The sequence below is a fragment of the Chlorocebus sabaeus genome, chromosome 16 (assembly GCF_047675955.1).
Source record: "Chlorocebus sabaeus isolate Y175 chromosome 16, mChlSab1.0.hap1, whole genome shotgun sequence".
NCBI classification, from domain to species: Eukaryota; Metazoa; Chordata; class Mammalia; order Primates; family Cercopithecidae; genus Chlorocebus; species Chlorocebus sabaeus.
In genome coordinates, this window is record NC_132919.1 from 55,512,542 (window position 1) to 55,532,829 (window position 20,288).

The following is a 20,288-nucleotide window of genomic DNA, read 5'->3' on the forward strand; positions in this document are numbered from 1 at the left end:
TTCCTTACAGTGCTTTCACTACCTCCAACACTTCATCATGTCTTTCACTTAAAATATTGCCATGTCCTCCCAGCTATGCTCCCTAATTTTACTCTTGATTATCAAGAGCTTCTCAGACTTTATTTGCAGCTTTATCAAAAGGCACCATCAAAAAAGTGAAAATGCCAGCCATAGACTGGGAGGAAATATGTATTGTTATTTATTTATTTTAATGGAACATTTCACAAATTTGCATGTCATCCTTGCACAGGAGCCATACTAATCTTCTCTGTATTGTTTCTTTTTTGAAAAAAATTATTTCAATAGGTTTTTAGGGAACAGGTAGTATTTGGTTACATAAATAAGTTTCTTATTGGTGATTTCTGAAATTGTGGTGCACCCATCACTAGAAGAGTGTACAGTGTACCCAATTTGTAGTCTTTTAACTCCACCCTTTCCCCCTGAGTCCTCAAAGTCCAATGTATCATTGCTATGCCTTTGCATCCTCATAGCCTAGCTCCCACATATGAGTGAGAACATAGGGCTTGATTTTCCATTCCTGAGTTACTTCACTTAAAATAACAGTCTCCAATTCCACCCAGGTTGCTGCGAATGACATTATTTCTTTCCTTTTCATGACTGAGTAGTATTTTATGGCATATACATATATATATATATATATATATATATATACACACATCACATTTTCTTTTTTTTATTATTATACTTTAAGATCTAGGGTACATGTGCACAACATGCAGGTTTGTTACATAGGTATACATGTAACATGTTGGTTTGCTGCACCCATCAACTCGTCATTTACATTAGGTATTTCTCCTGATGCTATCCCTCCTCCAGCCACCAACAGGCCCCGGTGTGTGATGTTCCCCTCCCTGTGTCTGTGCATTCTCACTGTTAAACTCCCACTTATGAGTGAGAACGCAATATACCACATTTTCTTTATCTCATTGTTTGATGGGCATTTGGACTGGTTGCATATTTTTGCAATTGCACATTGTGCTGCTATAAACATGTGTGTGCAAGTATCCTTTTTGTATAATGACTTCTTTTCCTCTGTGTAGATACCTAGTTGTGGGATGGCTGAATCAAATGGTAGATCTACTTTTAGATCTTTAAGGACTCTCCACACTGTTTTCCATAGTGGTTGTACTAGTTTACATTCCCACCAACAGTGTAAAAGTGTTCCCTTTTCATGGTATCCATGCCAACATCTATTATTTTTTAATTTCTTTATTATGACCATTCTTGCAGAAGTGAGGTGGTATCGCACTGTGGTTTTGATTTGCGTTTTCCTGATCATTAGTGATGTTGAGCATTTTTCCATATCCTTGTTGGCCATTTGTATATCTTCTTTTGGGAATTGTCTATTCATGTCCTTAGCCCATTTTTTGATGGTGTTGTTTTGTCTTGCTGATTTGTTTGAGTTCTTTGTAGCTTTTGGATATCAGTCCTTTGTCTGATGTATAGATTGTGAAGATTTTCTCCCTCTCTGTAGGTTGTCTGTTAATTCTGCTGATGATTTCTTTTGTTGTGCAGAAGCTTTTTTAATTAAGTCCCATCCATTTATCTTTTTGTTGCCTTTGCTTTTAGGTTCTTGTTTATGAAGTCTTTGCCTAAGCCATTGTCTAGAAGGTTTTTCTGATGTCATCTTCTAGAATATTTGTGGTTTCAGGTCTTAGACTCAAGTCTTTGATGCATCTCGAGTTGAGTTTTTATAAGGTGAGAGATAAGAATCCAGTTTCATTCTTCTACATGTGGCTCACCAATTATCCCAGCACTATTTGTTGAATAGGGTGTCCGTTCCTCGCTTCTTTTTCATTTGCTTTGTCACAGATTAGTTGCCTGTAAGTATTTGGCTTTTTTTCTGGGTTCTTTCTTCTGTTTCATTGGTCTATGTGCCTATTTTTATACCATACTCTTTTTGGTGACTATGGTCTTATAGTATAGTGTGAAGTTGGGTAATGTAATGCCTCCAGATTTGTTCTTTATAATTAGTCTTGGCTATGTGGGCTCTTTTTGGTTCCATATGAGTATTAGGATTGTTTTTTCTAGTTCTGTGAAGAATGATGGTAGTATTTTGATGGAAATTGCATTGAATTTGTATATTGCTTTTGGCAGGATGGTAATTTTTACAATATCGAATCTACCTATCCATGAGCATGGGATGTATTTCCATTTGTTTGTGTCATCTATGATTTCTTTCAGGCGTGTTTTGTAGTTTTCCTTGTAGAGGTCTTTCATGTCCTTGGTTAGGTATATTTCCAAATATTATTTTATTTTATTTGCAGCTATTGTGAAAGGGGCTGAGTTCTTAATTTGATTCTCAGCTTGGTCACTGTTGGTGTATAGCAGAGCTACTGATTTGTGTGCATTAATTTTGTATCTGGAAACTTTGCTGAATTTATTACCAGCTCTAGGAGCTTTATGGATAAGTCTTTAGGATTTTCTGGTATTCAGTCGTATCATCAGCAATCAGAGACAGTTTGACTTCCTCTTTACCAATTTGGATACCCTTTATTTCTTCCTTTTGTCTGATTGCTCTGGTTAGGACTTCCAGTACTATGTTGAGTAGAGTGGTGAAATGGGCTTCCTTGTCTTGTTCCAGTTCTCAGAGGGTATGCTTGCAACTTTTCCCCATTCAGGATAATGTTGGCTGTGGGTTTGTCATGGATGGCTTTTATTACCTTAATAAATGCTGATTTCACTGAGGGTTTTAATCATAAAGAGATGTTGGATTTTGTCAAATGCTTTTTCTGCATCTATTGAGATGATCATGTGATTTTTTTTTGTTTTTAATTCTGTTTATGTGCTCTATCACATTTATTGACTGTATCCCTGCATCCCTGATGAACATAGATGCAAAAATCTTTTTGATATGCTATTGGATTTGGTTTGCTAGTATTTTCTTGAGGATTTTTGCATCTATGTTCATCAGGGATATTGGTCTGTCATTTCCTTTTTGTTGCTGTTGTCATGTCTTGCCCTGGTTGTGATATTAGGCTGATACTGGCTTCATAGAATGATTTAGGGGGGAATTCCCTCTTCCCAACATGCTGGGATTACAGGTGTGAGCCACCATGCCTGGCTTTGTTGGCAGTTTTCAAATTACCATTTCAATCTCACTGCTTGTTATTGGTCTGTTCAGAGATTCTATATCTTTCTAGTTTAATCTAGGAGGGTTGTATATTTCCAGGAATCTATCCATCTCCTCTAGGTTTTCTAGTTTATGCACATAAAGGTGTTCATAGTAGCCTTGAATAATCTTTTGTATTTCTGTGGTATCGGTTATAATATCTCCCATTTCATTTGATTGAGCTTATTTGGATCTTTTCTCTTGGTTAATCTCGCTAATGATCTATCAATTTTATTTATCTTTTCAAAGAACCAGCTTTTTGTTTCATTTATCTTTTGTCATTATTTGTTTGTTTCAATTTCATTTAGTTTTGGTCTGATCTTTGTTATTTCTTTTCTTCTGCTGAGTTTGGGTTTGGATTGTTCTTGTTTCTTCAGTTCCATGAGGTGTGACCTTAGATTGTGTATTTGTGCTCTTTCCGACTTTTTGATGTAAGTTCATTTAATGCTATGAACTTTCATCTTAGCACTGCTTTTGCTGTATCCCAGAGGTTTTGATAGATTGTGTCACTATTATTGTTCAGTTCAAAGAATTTTAAAATTTCCATCGTGCCTTCATTGTTGACCCAATGATCATTCAGGAACAGGTTATTTAATTTCCATGTATTTGCATGGTTTTGAGGGTTCCTTTTGGAGTTGATTTCCAATTGTATTCCACTGTAGCCTAAGAGAGTACTTGATATAATTTTGATTTTCTTAAATCTACTGTGACTTGTTTTATGACCTATCATATGGTCTATTTTGGAGACTCTTGAATGTGCTGATGTAATAGAATGTACATTCCACAGTTGTTGGGTGGAAGGTTCTGTAAATGTCTGTTAAGTCCATTTGTTGTAGGGGACAGTTGAAGTCCATTGTTTCTTTGTTGACTTTCTGTTTTGATTACCTGTCCAGTGCTATCACTGGAGTATTAAAGTCCCCCACTAATATTGTGTTGCCATCGATCTTATTTTCTAGGTTTAATAGTAATTTTGTATAAATTTGGGAGCTCCAGTGTTGGTGAATATACATTTAGAATTGTGATATTTTCTTGTTGAACTAGTCTTTTTATCATTGTACAGTGTCCCTCTTTGTCTTTTTAAATTGCTATTGCTTTCCAGTTTGTTTTGTCTGATAGAGAATAGCTACTCCTGCTCACTTTTGGTGCCTGTTCACATGGAATATCTTTTTCCACCCCTTTATCTTAAGTTTATGTGAGTCCTTATGTGTTAGGTGAGTCTCCTGAAGACAGCAGAAACTTGGTTGGTGGATTTTTCTCCAACCAATGAATTTCTCAGATGCTCTTTGAGCTTCTTGTATTTGGATGTCTAAATTTCTAGCAAGGTCAGGGAAGTTTTCCTCAATTATTCCCTTAAATATGTTTCCCAAATATGTTTTCTGCCATTTTATATCTTGTAAGTGGAACATTTAGGCCATTTAAATTCAATGTTAGTATTGGGATGCAAAAAGTACTATTCTATTCACTGTGTTATTTGTTGCCTGAATACCTTTTTTTTAAATTGTGTTGTTGTTATATAGGTACTGTGAGATTTATACTTTAAGGTTCTATTTTGCTGCATGTTGAGGATTTGTTTCAAGATTTAGAGCTCATTTTATCAGTTCTTGTAGTGCTAGTTGGTAGTAGCAAATTCTCTCAGCATTTGTTTGTCTGGAAAAGACTCTATCCTTCCTTCATTTATGAAGCTTAGCATTGCTGGATACAAAATTCTTGGCTGATCATTGTTTTGCTGAAGGAGGCTAAAGATAGCACCCCAATCTCTTCTGGGTTGTAGGGTTTCTGCTGAGAAATCTACTGTTAATATGATAGGTGTTCCCTTATAGGTTAACTTATGCTTTTGCCTCACAGCTCTTAAGATTCTTTCCTTCATCTTGACTTTAGATAATTTGATGACTATATGCCTAGGTGATGATCTTTTGCAATGAATTTCTCAGGTGTTCTTTGAACTCCTTGTATTTGGATGTCTAGCTCTCCAGCAAGGCTGGGGAAGATTTTCTCAATTATTCCCTCAAATATGTTTTCCAAACATTTAGATTTCTCTGCTTTCTCAGGAACACCAATTACTCTTAGGTTTGGACATTTAACATAGTCCCAAACTTCTTGAAGTCTTTGTTCATTTTTTTAAAATTCTTTTTTCTTTGTCTTTGGCAAATGGGTTAATTTGAAAGCCTTGTCTTTGAGCACTGAGGTTCTTTCTTCTGCTTGTTCGATTCTGTTGCTGAGAGTTTCCAGTGCCTTTTACATTTCCCTTAATCTGTCCTTGATTTCCAGAAGTTGTGGTTGTTTTTTATTTATACTACCTATTTCACTGAAACATTTTCCTTTCATATTCTGTATCATGTTTTTGGTTTCTTTAAGTTGCACTTCATCTTTCTCCAGTGCCTCCTTGATTAGCTTACTAATTGACTTTCTGAATTCTTTTTCTGGCAATCCAGAGATTTCTTCTTGGTTTGGATCCATTGCTGGTGACCTGGTATGATCTTTTGGGGGTGTTGAAGAACCTTGTTTTGTCATATTACCAGAATTGTTTTTCTGGTTCCTTCTCATTTGGGTAGACTAAGTTAGAAGGAAGATCTGGGATTTAAGGGCTGCTGTTCAGATTCTTTTGTCCTATGGGATGTTCCTTTGATGTGGTGTTCTCCCTCTCCCTCTAGGAATGGGGCTTCCTGAGAGCAGAACTGTAGTAATTGTTTTTGCTCTTCTGGGCCTCGCCACCCGTTGCAGCTACCAGGCTCCGTGCTGGTACTAGGGAGTGTCTGCAAAGAGTCTTGCTATGTGATCCATCTTCAGGTCTTTCAGCCATGGATACCAGCACCTCCTCTGGTAGAGGTAGCAGGTGAGTGACGTGGACTCTGTGAGGGTCCTTGGTTGTGTTTCTGTTTAGTGTGCTGGTTTTCTGTTGGTTGATCTCCAGCCAGAAGGGGGCACTTTCAAGAATGCGTCAGCTGTCGACCAACAGGTAGGATGCAAACTTGCCCTATGGCCATTTGGTTAAGTATTCAGGTTTCTTAGGTGGTGGGCAGGGCCATAGAACTCCTTTGTCTTCAGTTATGGGGCGGAGGTTGGGGGAGGTGGATAAAGGTGGAAAAGAAAGACCACCAGGTATGGGCAGACATAAGCATGTCTGAGCTCAGCCTCTCCTTGGGCAGAGCTTGCTGTGGCTGCTGTAGGGGATGGGTTCTCAGTCCAATGGAGTTGTATTCCCAGGCGGATTATGGCTGCCTCTGCTGAGTCACACAGGTTTCCAGGGAAGCGGGGAAAAACCAGCAGTCACAGGCCTCACCCCACTCCCATGCAGCCCTCAGTCCTAAAGGCTGGTCTCACTCCCACCATGCCCCCGCAACAGCACTGAGTCTGTTTCCAGGCAGCCAGTGACCAGGGCTGAGAACTTGCCCCAGATCACGAGCCTACCGTTTGTGAAAGCAGGCGGACTCAGTTTTCCGGTATCTCGGGGAGCCAGCAGCGATGATCCAGTTCTTCAAAGGGTCTGTGGATTATCTTGACTTTCCTCATTTTTCCTCTGGCAGTTCTTGGAGCAAAAGTTCACAATGTGAGTCTCCACACATTGCTCTGTCTATCTGAGCAGGAGCTGCAAGCTGGTTCTGCCTGCTATCCACCATCTTCTTCTCTGTATCATTTCAATTTTAGTATATGTGCTGCTGAAGCAAGCATGAAGAAATATTTTTACTATATGAATTCAAAGAAGAAATAGCCAGAATTTGTAGATTTAAAAAGCCCCATTACTCAATAATAATAGAAGATAAACAACCCAATTAAAAATATAGACTGGGCTTGGTGGCTTATGCCTGTAATCCCAGCACTTTGGGAGGCCAAGGTGGGTAGATCACTTGAAGTCAGGAGTTTGAGACCAGCATGGCCAACATGGAGAAACCTGTCTCTACTAAAAATACAAAAATTAGTCTGGCGTGGTGGTGTGTGCCTATAGTCCCAGCTACTCAGGAGACTGAGGCAGGAGAATCGCTTGAATCTGGGAGGCAGAGGTTGCTGTGAGCCGAGACTGTGCCACTGCACTCCAGCCTGGGTGACTGAGTGAGACCCTGTCTCAAAAAAAAAAAAAAAATATATATATATATACACACACACACACACACACACACATACACGTATGAGCAAAGAGTTGAATACTTCACACTTAAGATATCTGACAGCCCAAAGCTTACCAAAAGCATTATTAAGAAAATGCAAATTAAAACCACACTGAGCTACCACTACACACCCATCAGCATGATAATTTATAACTCAGGAAAAATATTTGCATATGTATTTTCTATTGTTGTGTAAATAATATGACAAATTATGCACCTGAAAACAATACATTTATTATCTCATAACTTCTGTGTGGCAGAAGTTTGAACATAGTTTAGCTGGCTTTTCTGCTTTATGATCTCTTACAATGCTGGAGTCAATATTTCAGCCAGGGCTGTAATGCTGACAGGGAAGAGACCTGCCTCTAAGCTCACATGGTATTTGGCAGAATTGAGTGTCTCTAGGCATGCTGGGTTATGGGCTTCAGTCAAGCTTAATTCCTTGCATGTTGACCTCTCCAGCACAGCAGCTTGCTTCATGAAGTATGCAGACCAACAGGAAAATAGAGCCTACTATCAAGATGTAAGTTATAACTTTGTGTCACCTAAACATGGTGGTAGTGACATCTCATCCCCTTTTCCCACCATTGATTAGAAACAAGTCATAGGTCTCACTGGCACTCAAAGGAAGGGGATTGATTGCCCAAGGGTATGAATACAAGGAGGCGAGGATTGTTAGGAATCATCTTAGGAATTGCCTACGGTCACATGGTTTGACAAAGGACTCATATCTAGAATAGTAATGAACTTCTCCATTCCATACAGCTCAATTAAAATATAGAAAACAGACTGAGAAGGGATTTCTCAAAGAAGATATCTCATAGTCAATAAGCATATGAAGAAATGTTCTACATCATTAGTCATTAAGGAAATTCAAATGAAAACCACAAAGAGGTTCTACTACACACCCACCAGAATGGCTAAATTTAAGCGACTGACAATACTGACTATTGTCAAAGAAGTCGAGTGACTAGATCTCTCCTTGTAGCTCGTGGGAAAGTTAAATGACCCAACCACATTGGAAAACACTTTGGCAATTTCTGATAAAGTTAAACACACCTACCCATGATCCAGCAGTTCCACTCATAGGTATTTCTTCTCTGAGAGAAATGAATACTGTACTTGTGTTCACACGCACACACACACACACACACACACACACACACTTGAGTTATTATAACTCCAAACTAGAAAATGCCAAATGTCCATCAATAGGAGAATAGGACTTAAAAAGTGGTATATTTATATGAAACACTACACAGCAATTTTTAAGAATAGGCTACTGATAAATACAACAAGAATGAATTTCAAAAACAGTGTACTGAGCAAAAGAAGCCAGAAACAAAATTCATATTGAATAATTTCATCTTTGTGAAAGTCAAGAGCAAGATATTTTATATATGGTGATGGAAGTCAGAAAAGTTGTTATTTCTGGGAGGCTTTGAGAGAGGGTTTTTGATTCAGAAGGAGCACGTGGAAATTTTCTGGGTGTGATGGAAATAAATGTTCACTGTATTCATCTGGGTGGTAGTTGTACAGATGTATGCATCGGTAAATAGTCACTTAAGATTTGTACATTTTCCTGTAAGTATATTTTAGCTCAAAGATTAAAACAGATTGGGAAACATACTTTGACGTGCTTTCAAATCACCTGGAGATCTGCTTAAAATGCACATTCTGATGTAGTAGACCTGGAATGGGCTTGAGATTTTGCATTACTAACCAGATGCCAGGTGGTACGGATGCTTCTAGTAATGCTGGCTCAGTATGCAGCAAGGTCCTGAAATCTCTCTCTCACTGTTTACAATTGCTGCATAGCAAACAACCCAAACTCAGTGGTGTGAAATAATTATTGTATTATGCTAAAGATTTTGTGGGTCAGTGAATTGAACAGGGCACAACAGGGTTGACCTGTGTTTTCTCTTTGAGGTATCATAGTATCTAAAGCCTCGGTTGGGAAGAGTCAAATGCTGGCACCTGAAAGCTGGGGCTGGGATCACTTGAATGTGTCTTGTTCACTCACCTGGCTGGCACCTGGGCTGGGAGCATGTGAATGTTAGAACAACTCCCTGGGGTGACCACAGGGGACCTTTCTATGGCCTTAGCTCTTATTTGAAGGCTCAGGGGTCTAAACATGAATGCTCTGAATAAATTTTTAAAGAAAGAGAGAGAGAAGAGAGAGATTAAAGAAAGGGAGGAAAGATGAAAGGAAGGAAAGGAAGGAAGGGAGGAAGAAAGGAAGGAGGGAGGAAAAAGAAAGAAAAAGAAGGGAAGAATGAAAGGAAGGAAGAAAAGAGAGAGGAAAGACAGAGAAAGCGAAGAAAGGAGGAAAGGAGAGAAAGAAGAAAGGAAAAAGAGGAAAGAAAAAGACAAGGAAGGAGGGAAGGATGGAAAGAAGGAAGGAAGAAGAAAAGGAGAGAGAAAGAGAAGGAAGAAGAGAAGGAAGGAAGGAAAGAGGAAGAGAAGAAGGGGAGAAAAGGAAGGAAGGAAGGAGGGAGGGAGGGGAAAGGGAAAGGGAGGGGAAGGGGAAGAGGATGGGAAGGGGAAGGGGGAAAGGGGTTGCATTGCCTTTTCTGACCTAGCCTTGACAGTCACAGAAAGTCACAAATTTCCCCAGATTTGAGTGAGAGAACACAGATTTTACTTTCCAATGAGAGACATGTCAGGGACACATTGTCAAAAAATATGTGGGATGAGAAACATTTTTATGGCCCTACGTGGAAAATACAATTTTCCACCTCCACAGAGCCTTAACACAAGTCTGATTAAGTTATGTATCTTCTCAAAATCCTAGACTGCCTTCCTATTTCACTCAATAAATCCCCAAACCTTTCCCAAAGCCTGTAAAGATCCAAATGATTGGCCTGGGGCTGCTTCTGTGTCTTTTGCCTGTTCTGATGTCACTCATCAGAGTATTGCCTAAGTACTCAGTGTAAAATAGATGCTCTGTCACTCTGTCATCAGTGCCTCGTGTGTTTTTCCTTTTGTTATTTGTGTGTTTATTGTTTCCCCACTTAGAAGGTAAGTTTCAGGAGAACAGCAGCTTTTTTTCTTGCTTGTTGTTGTATTAGAATGAAGAACCATGCCTAGAATACAATAAGTACTCAATACATTTGTCCAATGAGTGAATGAATGGTGCTATTTATTGGTATGGCAATCTTAGTTACTAATCTGTTGACTTCTACTTATGATAAATGAGATTAAGATTTCTGCTTCTCCATTCTCCCAACAGACACTTTTCTTCTCCCATTCTTTTAATGTAGTTATATAACAATTTATTATTGTTGTTATTACATGCTTCTGATGTGTTATTTTCAACTTGAGGGTAGATCAGAATTGACTGCAATTTTCAAAACTGCGGGACTCTACCCAGAGAGTTTTTGATTCAGTAGTTCTGGGGTGAGCCTGAGAATTTTCATTTTAATGAGTTCCCAGGTGATGGTGCTGATGACAACTATTTGTAATGTTAATATAAACACTCAAACCTAATGTAAATACTGACATTGAGGCTGAGCTTTTGGCATTTTTGTTTTTGTTGTTTTTGTTCCCTGATTTTCATATTGATTTGTTTTGTTTTGGCCTCTGAGTTTCATCTTGGAAGCTTTCTTCAGAAGATGCTTGGTGATTCCTGGGCGTATATTTATATTAAGGACTGAGGCGCTGGATAACATCTAGAAAAGTGTGTGTGTTTGGTGTTTTTCTGTATAGTGATTGGATGTCATCTTGGATTAAGTTCTCCTAAAGCAAGTGCTAAGAGAGAATTATTATGAAAGTGATCTATTAAGCAAACACCCTTGTGTCATTGTTAAGAGTGGGATTAGCGTGGCGGACAAGAGGAAGAAGGCAAGGAAGAGTAAGATTCCAGGCAAAATCCCAACTCCAGTCCAATGCGACAGGGGAACTCTAGGGTAGGGTATATGAGCTAGGCTCTCACACACCCTCTTCAGTCAGTCACTGGTTAAGTGTCACCTGAGGAAAAGGATAAGACATCTTTAGTTCTGTCTTTGGCATACAGGACAAAGAGGCTCCAGTAGCAAAAGTGCCCTTCAGATAGAGTCCCAGGTGCCAGCTCTTAGAAGCAAAAGCACACAAAGGCTTGGGGACAGGTTCCCTGTTATGATAAAGAGCATCTGAAAGAACTGCAGGTGGTGGGGTTGGTAGAGGGGCACCAACAATGTTGGCTGCAGAGGTGCTGGGAGGTTTTCTTTGGGGAGTTCTATAGGAATTTTGGGGCTATTGGACAGGGGCACATGTTTTGCAGGTCACACTGCAGACTTCCCTTTAGTCTCACTATCCTCTTTGTGTCCAGAGTCCTAGAGTCTAGAGACTTACTGGTTCAATTTTTCTACCAAATAAATCTCTTATCTCCTGCTGGTATTGCCTGGGTTTAGTGGTTTAAGTCAGAATTCAGCAATTCAATGACTCAGTGGTTTTGAGGAGATAATAGGCAAACCTCCTCAACTCCAGAGGATATTGAGGGGATGAGAAAAAAAAAAAAACAACAACTATTATAGTGAGAGCCCTGGTGTACATCATCTTTGACTCACCCAGCATGGCTAAAGGCACATGTGTTTAGTGAAACAAGCTTAACAAAAGCTGAGGCTTGAAAGAGGAAATCCTAATCCGTGGCTTCATCCAGTTGTGACATGAACCCAGACCTGAACTTTTCCAGACATAGTCACCCTATTTTTTTTTTTACCTGAAAATCTATTTCAGGGCCTCAAAAGGTCAACTTTTAGGTGCCAATCATATTTAGAGATTCTACTGTGGTATATGAAGAATAAATCAGGAACTTAATCAATGATAGATATATTGTTAGTCTGGCCATGTTAAAGTTTGAAAACATGACTATTTCCTACACAGGAAGGTTATCACTCAGATTCTTCTATGAGATGTAGAGCTCTGATTGTCTTTGAAGGTTTATTTTCTTAACTTGACATTATTGACTTCTTATATGAAAAAAACCACTTATCCCAATATCTGGAAATTCTACTAGTTGATATTATTATTCCTTAAAATCGTTAACATAATTTGTTCATTTAACCAAAGGATCTAATGGGCTTGAATTTGAACAAAAGATATGTATTAGACAGACAAATTAACATTATAGACATAGCAGTTTGCCATATTGAAAAGTATGAAGATCTGAATCAAAGTTACCAGCTATAAAATTGGGGCAATTGTGTACAAAATAGAAATAATACCTAGCTCATGATACAGCTGAACGAGACAATATCTGTAAAGCATGACGTACATATAGTGCATAGCATGTTGTAGGTTTTTAACAAGTTTCGGTTCCCTTCTCTCTATTCGCCCCAAATCTATCAGGAGCACTAATCTCTAACCATCTCCACGCTCTGATACAAAGTTCCCAGTGAAAAGCATTATACAAACTATTTGGTAACAGCTCTTTTAGAATTTGTCTAGCAAGTTTTCTAGTCTGTACCCAAAAACCGCAATTAAAAAAGGAACAAAGTATATAATTACCTCATAGTTCTATAAGACATTATGTATCATTAAATATTATATAATATTCATAGCTGTTTTTATCCTTTCGTGTAATCCCAGCAATTGGGGTAAGTATAGTGCAGTCAATACAACTACAATAACACTTAACAGGGTTTAAATAATAACTTCGACATTTTAGGAAATAGTTACTAAAATGAGATAATGTTTCTTTTAAAAATTAGACTGCATTTAATAATGAGGATGTGATCATCCTATTTTGGGGGGAATTTATGAAAAACAAAATGATGAAATTGCCCTTTTCTGGTTGTGTTTGTTGCTTTATGTTGCCTTTCCTCTCTGCAACCTCCATGCTCTACAGCGCTGGGAAAGCTGGAGAAAACCAGGCAGCCAGGAGGACAGAACCAACTTCCCACTCTTAGAAATCACCCTCCACATCCGTGAGGACTCAAAGTAAAAGAAAAATGAAAAGTCCAGGATCAACAGCAAGTCGTCACTCAGCAATCTTAGGGAGTTTTCACAGCATGAGAGGGAAGGAAGGGATAGTAGCCAAAATAGCCAATGAGTGATGATGAAGAACAAAGGGAAGGTTAAGGGATTACTGACCTCAAATAGAGAGTTGGTTGAATGAAGACAGGGCACAATTCACAGGTTAAGATGTCTGAGAGTAGAACTGCTAGTTGTCCCATGCATTACTGCTTTTTTAAAAATAATATTTTTTGATAAAAAAAGTTTGAAAGGTTTTTTTGCAAATTATAAAACAATGCAATAAAAAAAATACAGAATGCAAGCATCATTGCCACCCCTCATTTTGTATACTTCTTGCCCTTGTATTTTCTATCAGAGTTCTGGCAGGAAACAGAAGACTTGCTTGAGTTAGGAAAAACAAAAATGAAAACATGAGATGGTTTGCTTTCAAAGGAACTCATTGCAAAGGCGGAGCTGAAGGTAAGGGATCCCGAAGTGGAAGAGCTGTCACCCAAAGAGATGAGGCGAAGGTTATATGAAGCTAGAAGGAGAAAAAGTCATGTGGAACAGGATGCTTTGTGGGAGAATTAAGCCCTCCAACTTTCAGAGACACAGCCAGCATAAGACCCTCTCTCACGGGGAGAGAATCAGGATTGTAAATACCTTGACCTCTCATTTATCTTCCTCCAGTTTTCTGTGGGGCCTCTGCATTGACAGAACCCAGTAGTAAGCCAGAGGACTTGGAAATCTATTAAGGTTATCCTGTGAGTTTGAGGGAGTCTCCAAGACCACCTTTCATTCAAAAACATTGCTGAAAGCACTCACAGAATGCAGCAAAACTGCAATACTCATTGTTATGGTTTATTACACTAAAGGATGCAGGTCAAAATTAGCAAAGGGAACAGGCACAGAGGCTCATGGAACAAAGTTGAGAAGGGACCTGGGGTAGAGCTTCCAGGCGTCCTCTCCCAGTGGAGTCACATAGATGGCATTAACTACTTCTAGCAATGATGTGTTACACTATACAGATAAATTGCCTATGAAGAAAGCCCATTTGAGCTTTGGTGTCCAGAGTTTATATTAAAAGTTGGCCACTTTTATATAAATGACTGCTTTGTGGTTGAACTCAGTTGCTAGTGCCTCCAGACGTTGAGCTGTTACTGTGGCCTACCCTATAACACCATTACCAGAAACACTCTGGCATGTCCCTATCACGCCCAGGTAAACCAAGACATTCTTATCAGGGAGGACATTCCAAGGGCTTAGAGACGACCTCCCAAGAGTTAGGAGGAAAAGGACAAATCTTTCTTTGCGCAGAGTTAAATCTTTACTTCACACACTGATATAATTCAGTAAGAATGGCTGCCTATCTAAGTTATGGGGCCCAGTGCAAATAAAAAATTACAGCACCTATTCAGAAATTATTACAATTTCAGGAAGGTGACAAAAGAGTGTTAAACCAAGAGTGAGGGCCTTCTGAGCATGGGGACATGTGAACAACTGCACAGTTTATATGCTCAAGGAACCAACCTTGCAGGTCAGCATCTGCTATGGTTTGGATATGTTTTGTTTGGCCCTGCCAAGTCTCATGTTGAAATGTTATCCCCAGTGTCAGAGGTGGGAGCCTGGTGGGAGGTGTATGGCTCTTGGAAGCAGATCCCTCATGAATGGCTTGGTGCCATTCTCATGGGAATGAGTGAGTTTTCACTCTTAGTTCCTGCAACAACTGGTTGTTGAAAAGAGCCAGGCACCTTCTCTCTCTCTCTCTCTCTCTCTCTCTCTCTCTCTTGCTCTCTGTTGCCATGTGATCTGTGCACATGCCTGCTCCCATTCACTTCTGCCATGAGTGGAAGCAGCTTGAGGGCCTCCCCAGAAGCACCATGATTCTTGCATAGCCTGCAGAACTGTGAGAAACATACATCTCTTTTCTTTATAAATTACTCAGTTTCCGATATTCCTTTATAGCAACACAAATAAACTAAGAGAACCTCCATCAGACAAAGACCAGTGAGGATAAAGATGGAAAAGTTATATGGAGAGTAGGACAAACAGAAGCTATCTTACTTACCTAAGTGATATACACACATGGTTTTTGAAATTTTTCTACTATGAAACTTTAAACATATACAAAATATAACAATAGACTTGGTGTGGTGGCTCACTCCTGTAATCCTAGCACTTTGGGAGGCTGAAGCAGGAGGATCACGAGCCCAGGACTTGGAGGCCATCCTGGACAACGTAGTGAGACCTTGTCTCTACAAAAAAATTTTAAAAAATTGGCAAGGCATAGTGGTGCACGCTTGTAGTCCCAGCTACTTGGGAGGCTGAGATGGGAGGATTGCATGAGCCTAGGAATTTGACACTGTAGTGAGCTATTATCATGCCACTTTACTCCAGCCTGGATGACAGAGTAAGACTTTGCCAAAAAAAAAAAAAAAAAAAAAAAAGACTTAAAAAATAGAACAATAGTATACCCAATGTACCCATCATCAAGTTTATAAATTATCAACTCATAGCCAGTCTTTTATTCATCTGTACTTCTACCTACTTGTTCACCTCAAATTTCCAACAAATCCCAGACTCTAGATTGTTTTAACCTATAAATACATGTCTTCCAATGTATCTTGTTAAAAGATAAGAACCATTTCTAAAAGCATAGGAGCAATTGTGTTCTGAAACTGAGAAAACAATAAAAATATATGTAGTTTTTAACATAACCATAGATTTTGAGTATTTCCCATGAATTTGAAAACTATCTAAAACGTCATACTTAGGGACTGCTTACTATTTCATTTATTTATTTGTTTGCATTTAAGTCACTTCCTTTAAAACCATAGTTTAAATAATGCTAGGATAACTTCTTTTGATTGCATCCAAGGTTACTTCCTTAGCATAGATATCTTGAATGGGAAATTGACTCAAGGGATATTGATACATATTTTAAAATTGCTTTCTGGAGACCTAAAGTTGTTTTTCAATTTAAGAAAAAATTTGGGTTAGTCTCTTTGTGGTTCCATTTATTTGCTAATTGGGCATATCTGCACTCATTTATTTGGTGCTAAGTGCTATAGGGGATTGCACAGGGTGAAGGAATAAGCCCCTGCTTTTGAAACGTTTATAATCTATTAAAGTAGACAAACTATATCTACAAATAGCAGTATAGTAAGCAAATGTTCTATGAACCTCCAGGAAGAAATAGGAAAGTATTCTAGGAATTTCGAGTGATTAAAAAGCATTCCAGTTAGAATTATCAACATGGTTGTTGCAAGGATCAAACATACACTATATATCAAAGCAAGTTGAAAAAAATGAAAATATATTCACATGTGTTAGATCTATTTGGTAAACAGCTACCTGAGTTTAGAATCCTTATTATTATTATTATTTTAACTTTCATCTGTTCAATTACTGGAAAAAAAGTAAAATACTCAAAGGAGCTTGCTGTTTTGCTTCCAAAGGGCAAGCCAGGGACCCAAATAGAAACCATATATGTTCAAGGAACAATAGAAATGGTATAAGGCTATGTGATATGGTTTGGCACTGTGTCCCTGCACAAATCTCAACTCAAACTGTAATCCTAATGTGTCGAGCGAGGGACCTGGTGAGAGGTAGTTAGATTACAGGTGGGCAGTTTCTCCTATGCTGTTCTCATGATAGTGAGTTCTCACAAGATCTGATGGTTTAAAAGTGACACTTACCCCTTCACTCCCTGTCTCCTGCCACTACGTAAGACATGTCTTGTTTCCCTTCACCTTCTGCCATGATTGTAAGTTTCCGGAGGCCTCCCCAGCCATGCAGAACTGTGAGTCCATCAAACCTCTTTTCTTCATAAATTACCCAGTCTCAGGTAGTATCTTTATAGCAGTGTGCGAACGGACTAATACGCTATGTCTGTTTGACTGCTCTTATCTATAAATTCAGTCCCAGAAGTTAAGCAAACATAAGCAAGCCATTTTCTGTCACGATGACATTATGTGTGTGTTTAACTGAATAGATCACTTCTAACAGTTGTTTGGGCATTTTTACCACCTTTTCAATTGCATGCAAATTGATACTTATGGAAAAATACAGAATAACAGTGATACAAGGCAGGTGAGTCCTCAAATTGGAGCTTAGCTCAGGAGGGTTCTTGGCTTTGTCCAGGAAACAATTCAACAGCAAGTTGGTGGTGATAGACAGCAGCTTTGATAGAAGCAGCAGAGCACAGCAGCAGTAGAGGTCCTGCTCCTTGTGGAGCAGGGCTACCCCATAGACAGGGCACCCAGAGTAGCAGCTCAGAGGCAGTACTATAGTCGTATTTGTACCCACTTTTAATTATGTGCAAATTAAGTGGCAGGTTATCCAGAAATTTCTAAAAAGCAGGTAGTAATTTCTGGGTGTTGCCATGGAAAGGTGTGGCAATTCCTAGGTGTTGCCATGGCAATGGTAAACTATCATGGTGCTGATGGGCATGTCCTAGGGAGAGGTGTTTTCAGTGCCTCTTCCCTGTTTCAGTCAGCCTTCAATCTTGTCTTGTGTCAAGTCTCACCTCATACCTCAACAGGTTACGAAGAAATAAAAAAGTTCAGCTAGTAAAGTCTTAGGTGCATTTCTGCTCACAGAGAAAAGTTCCAATACATAGGATGACTGATGATGTGAAATCTGTCTCATGTCTGATAACCTTTCCTGAAGAAAATTTGATTCCCCAGGAATCTTTTAAGAGACCTCGATCACATCCTTTTCCTTACACATTCTTAGAAGATAATAATCAAATACTTCCCATAGCTAGAGAAAACAGACACAGCTCACAAGATATCATGGAATTTAACAGTTGTTAATAAATAGTGATGGAGATAAATAATTAAACTTTTTATTAAAGAAAATGGACAGATCCCACAAGAAAACTGAATTTATTCATTGGGAGGCAATTTTGTATGCCACTGAATGTGGGAAAGGAAACCCTCCAACTGAATCGATCTACCAGTCTCTGGCTTATTGTTTTGTCTTATCCATATTTCTTTTTGTAAAGGAAAAATTCTCTTGATTTTTATATAGTTTTATTAAGATATAATTCATATGCTATACAATCCATCCATTCAAAGCACACAAGTCAATAGTTTTTAGTGTATTTGTAGAGCTGTGCAGCCATCCACATTACTTTTATGACCATTATTATCTCCACCTACAGGTTAATGAAGTTACTGTTGCCTCCAGGATTTTTTTTAAAAAACATGCTTCTTCTAATAAATCAAAAATTCTCAGGCAATATAATACATAGGATTCCCTGGCATGGTGAAAAAGAGGTCACTGGACGGCAGAGCTTTTTGACAAAACCATCTTGTTATCCTTCAACTTAGTTGTTGTATTGCACTCATTATTGTTAGAGTGGCATTTTATTTTAAAGGATAACATTGCAACATCAAATTTTAACCTATTAACCTTTCACAATGACCTGACAAGGGGCCCATTGTAACACTACAATAGCAATCTGTTTACAATAATTTTATTTTTCTGAAATAAACAAAAAAGGCAGCCAAAGCACTACAGCCTCACTTTCTTGAGAAGCCAACAGCTACAATGAAGCTATTTGATACTTATATTTGTTTTATTTTGTAAAGGAACTTTAAAAGAATATGTGAGATAATCTTTATTACCAGACTTTGCAAGAGTTTATATTTGTAGGATTGTGTCTATTTGTTTCTGTTTTTTTTGTTGTTGTTGTTATCTTACTTGTATGAGAGCTTGTATGCTTGTGAGGCTGTATAAGTCCATGTGTGTTTTTAAAGAAGTCATTTTAAGAGACTTGGGAAGTGACAGAAGGTTAGTTATAGAATGATTCTAGTCAGCATGGAGAAAAGGTGAAAATAGTTTTGGTCTTTACCAGGAATAACAGCTACAATTTTAAAAAATGCAACACTTGAATTTTACCTCCTTGAGAAAGGTATTTTAATCCTTAAACAACATTTTCCTCACATATTAAAAAATAGATCTCCATTTTAAAATATTATCTCTGATTTAACTAAAGAAGAGCATCTTAATGTTTTGATATAAGTATCCAAATTAGTCCTAGGATAATTCTGAAAAATTTTCAAATACATTAATCCTTTATAAATTGCTAATACTTGGATGGTTTATAAATTAAACAAAGTAGATTCACTTCTTAAACTAAACTTGTTGGATCCATTATAAAGTTTCCTGTTGCATGACATATATATACACATGCACATATACATACATAATTTATAATATAGGTAATTAAAACTCAATTTTATTTTAAAATTTAAAACAAATTTTAAAAAGATATATGTGTGTGTGTGTGTGTGTGTGTATATATATATTTTTTTCACAGTTTTTCTGAAAAAGAGCCTATATGTTTATCTATAAATAACCTAAGTGGAGTTGGAGCATGTGCCAGAATCTCTAAATTCAATATGATGCTTACCAGCATGGTAAACCTGCTTTTATAAAATGGTTCAGGCTTCTTTTGTTTGTTTGTTTTGAGACGGAGTCTCGCTCTGTCGCCCAGGCTGGAGTGCAGCGGCTGGATCTCAGCTCACTGCAAGCTCCGCCTCCCAGGTTCACACCATTCTCCTGCCTCAGCCTCCTGAGTAGCTGGGACTACAGGCGCCCGCCACCTCGCCCGGCTAGTTTTTTGTATTTTTTAGTAGAGACGGGGTTTCACCGTGTTAGCCAGGATGGTCTCGATCTCCTGACCTCGTGATCCACCCATCTTGGTCTCCCAAAGTGCTGGGATTACAGGCTTGAGCCACCACACCCGGCCGGTGCAGGCTTCTTAAATTCAACACTTCCCTTATTCTGCAAAATGGAGTGTTTCTCTTTATTACATATGGCAAATGCACCCCACATCGGAAGATGTGACTTCAAAGTTTGGATGTTAAAATTAACATTGCATAAGTTGGCCTTATTTGATTTTTTTGCCTCCTCTTTGAAACTACTTCCATGCGAGATCTTTCCTCCTCCCTCACTGCAGTAGATTAATTGCATTAGTGGTTGTAATCCACTGACCCTCTTTGTTTCTGTGTCCTTGTCCAGTTCTGGTCTGGGGCCTGCCAGGTGACTTGCTTTGGTCAATGAGATGATTGGAGTCACATCAAGGCAAGTGGAAGCACGAAATGATG

At 38.5% G+C, this 20,288-nt stretch overlaps 1 non-coding gene and 1 pseudogene across 1 annotated transcript; one reads left to right on the forward strand and one right to left on the reverse strand.

Moving 5' to 3' along the window:
- Positions 1-205: 205 nt before the first annotated feature.
- LOC119622268 (U6 spliceosomal RNA) lies at positions 206-304 on the reverse strand (annotated as a pseudogene).
- A 12,330-nt stretch (positions 305-12,634) lies between these two features.
- Positions 12,635-12,694, forward strand: LOC119622214 (U7 small nuclear RNA). The gene has a single exon (XR_005238885.1). It is a non-coding gene; the product is annotated as a U7 small nuclear RNA (small nuclear RNA).
- The last annotated feature ends 7,594 nt before the right edge of the window (positions 12,695-20,288 follow it).